At 34.7% G+C, this 3,610-nt stretch overlaps 1 pseudogene; it reads left to right on the forward strand.

The window, feature by feature from the left end:
* The window catches only part of LOC107584657 (TATA box-binding protein-associated factor, RNA polymerase I, subunit C-like), a 16,883-nt pseudogene that overhangs the window by 2,400 nt on the left and 10,873 nt on the right, over positions 1 to 3,610 (forward strand).

Genomic DNA, 3,610 nt, shown 5'->3' on the forward strand with positions numbered 1-3,610 from the left:
TGGTCATATTGAATATGCAATCTACCTGATTAAGGTCCTGACTAATGTCCAGTAGTGTGTGTTGGTTTTTCTCTTTATTTTTCTTTGGATTAGATTCATCATAAAACATGCAGGATGGATTCGACTGCAGTTTGGAGACGCTGTCTCTGGCCTGAAGACAAAAGTGCCACTGGGCTGTGACTAACAGTGTCGTAACAGATTGTTTCTCTCTGATTCTCATGCAGACATGCACATACAGAGACACACACTGCTTAAAGGAATAGTTCACCCAAAATGAAAATAAGTTGAAACTTTACTCACACTCAGGAGATGTAGTTGAGTTTCATCGGTACAGATTTGGAGAAGTGTAGCATTACATCACTTGCTCAGCAATGGATCCTCTGCAGTGAATGGGTGCCGTCAGAATGAGAGTCCAAACAGCTGATAAAAACAGTAATCAACATCAAGTCCTCTATCCATAATATTGCATTCTCCAGTGAAAAAGTGGTCTCGGAGAGAAATATGCACAGATCAAGCAGTGTTTACAAGCCGAAACAGTTCTAAACAAAAATGTCAGTGGATTTTGATGTGAGGGGACAACAGGGGATGGACTTTTTCAACAGGAAGCTTTATTTTTATTTGGCCAGAAGTTGCGGTTTAAAGTTAAAATGCTTTAATGATGGATTTCTTTATGACAAACATGCAGCTTTCCACTTCACAAGATGTTAACTGATGGACTGGATTTGTATGGATTATTGTGATGTTTTTATCAGCTGTTTGGACACTCATTCTGACGGCACCCATTCACTGCTGAGGATCCATTGATGAGACAGTGATGTGATGCTACAAATCTCCAAATCTGTTCCCATAAAGAAAGAAACTCATCTTCATCTCGGATGGCCTGAGGGTGATAACATTTTTGGGGTTATTCTTTAATTTAATTGTGAAATGCAACTAGATTTCATATTAATCTATAGTTTAATCCAGATGAAAGTCATAAAATTACTGATAGCCGTAAAGAAATTCTGTGTTGCATATGATTAGATCACTCTCTTGTTTGGTATTTTTCCTTTTTAAATATACTTTTTTGATGCATTATTTTCTCCCTTGGTTTATTTTTTGTTTTTATGATTTGTCCTGTTATGACTTGTCTTTTTAGGTGGAATACAAAACTCTGTAAGCAGTCTGTGCTTGAGGTGAAATGCAGATGCATTCGCTTAAACGCTTCGCATGAACACACACAGCTCACTGTCTTGACAACCTCTATGGTTTCATAAGCGTAACATTCCAGGGATGAGGAAGAGGAAGGCAGGTGAGGAAAATGGGAAAGAAAGAAAGTGTTCATTTGTCTATTGTCATTGTTAATGCACAGAAATGAATGAATTAATCTATTAGAATCTATTAAGTGCAATGGCAAACTTTGGAAAATATCCAAATGCAAAAGTGTTAGACATGGAGAAATCTGTATTTGGCCTGTTCTTGGTTTTTATTGTACAGAATCAAGCTTTCTATAGAGAGCTATAAGAAATAAGCCATAATAAATGTTCAAACTCCTTTGAATTTAGGCTGAAGTTTTGTGTTTTCGTGAATTTGGTTACCTTATTAAAAGTATTTAGTATCAAAAGCCTTAAACATTTTGTTGTTGTTGTTGTTGAGAATATGTGAATAAGATGAGAACCAATAAACACGTGTGAAAATCAGGATGTACAGGATGCCATAATCCCAAATCGCCCAAATACACATAACCTATAGAGGGTGTTGAAGAAATTTAAGTGTTAATCATAAACTTTGCAATAGTGAAAATAACAAGGCATGGAGGGATACAGTGTCATGCATTCATTCATTATTTATCGATTACTATTTATTTCTTTATTAATATTTCTTTATGTATTTGCTTGTTTGTTTCCTTTATTAACATTATTCATTCATTCATTCATTTTTTTGTTTTGATTAGTATTATAATGTTTTATATTGATCTATTTCCTTGTTTCTTTATTCATATTTTATTTATTTACTTATTTATTCACTCATTTATTTGTTTCTTTATTCATGTTTTATTTATTTACTTACTTAATTATTTATTTAGTAACTTACTTTATTATTTATCCATTTACAACTGGGCTATTAAAATACATAGCTTTATTTTGACATTTTAAAAACGCTTTTATTTTGAAAGGATTTCCGGTGGCGGGTGTTTTGAATCGTCTCGTGTAGCGTCTGGTTTCCCTCACAATCAGTCAGCTGATGCGTGTGACGCGAGTGGAGCGGACGCGGTCGCCTGCCAGCCACGTGCTAACATTTCCAGTATTCGTCTTTATTATAACGACTTTTTCGACATATTGCGATCTTAGAACGACATTCTAACCGGACTGAGTCATGGCACCCATCAGAGCGCACGTGGACACCCGGACACGCGAGAACATGCCGGGCGTGTCTGGTTTTCAGGGCCGGGGAAAGACGGGACTTCAGCGCGAGCCGCTCTATGGTCAGCATATTCCCTAACCAGCTTTTCCCACATTTGTACCTGGACGGAGCGCCTGAAGTAAAGCCGAAGCATAGTTACGGAGGATGGGCTTCCCACGAGCGCGTGTTCGCTGTTAATGCTGGGTTGGTGAGACGAGACGCATCATAATAATAATTTCAGTCCATCCTGATAATAAATATAATGGGTTGTAATGCAGGGAATACAACTCAAATGCGTTTAGCACAAACATGAATTGTATTTGCATACACCTTAATGTATAATTGTAAAATTGCTTGTTATCCTTCAGTAGAGTTATGCAATGATGAAGCATGCATATGCTAAATTAAGATTTGTTTACTGCAAAATATCTTTGAGAAAGAAAAAATATTTTATTTGTTATTATCTGAGTTTATTTATTATTGTGTTGCTGAGTTTTTTTTGTTATGATTTATTTAATTATTATAACTATAGTTGCTTTAAAGTATTATTTGATGAAGTACAGAAAATCTAAATGATGAAGCATTATTAAGCTGAAAAAGGTATACAATTCAAAGGGTTTTTTTGTGGGATTGACAGGTTTGAACAAAAAGTGATATAAAATATATTTTCACTATATATTTCACAAATATATGTTATTGTACTGTATCACAAATATTGTGTTATTTCACATACACCACCCTGTAATTGTGACTCATGTGTTTTTATTGTGTGTGAATTTACAGTGTGATGCTGAACAGTCATCGATCCGGCTTGTGTTTGAATCCCAGCACACTGAGAGTGGTGGGGAATGGGTGCCGGTTAGACCAGCGGTTGCTCCTTTAATTCCACCATGTGAAGGTAAATGTCATTATTATTTAATGCTCGGAGTTACAGTCATTTGATGGGCTCAAATGTGAAATAAAACATAAGTTTTACTTTTGTTGTTTTAGTTTAATTCATATTAAGCTTTAATTTTTGTTTCAGTGTTTGTTTTAAGTTTAAGTTGTTAATTTATAAGATTGTGTAATTTATTTTTCATTTTAGTTTTGGGGGTTTTAGTGCTTTAATCTCAACTTGGTTTATTTCAGTCTCTCATTTGTTAGAATTAATTTCCAATTTGTTTTGTAAGTTTGCTTTTCATCTAATATTGTATATCATTTAATGTCAATGATTGAAAACACATTTTTT

This window comes from Sinocyclocheilus grahami, unplaced genomic scaffold, assembly GCF_001515645.1.
Source record: "Sinocyclocheilus grahami isolate Dianchi unplaced genomic scaffold, SAMN03320097.WGS_v1.1 scaffold61.1, whole genome shotgun sequence".
Classification (NCBI taxonomy): Eukaryota; Metazoa; Chordata; class Actinopteri; order Cypriniformes; family Cyprinidae; genus Sinocyclocheilus; species Sinocyclocheilus grahami.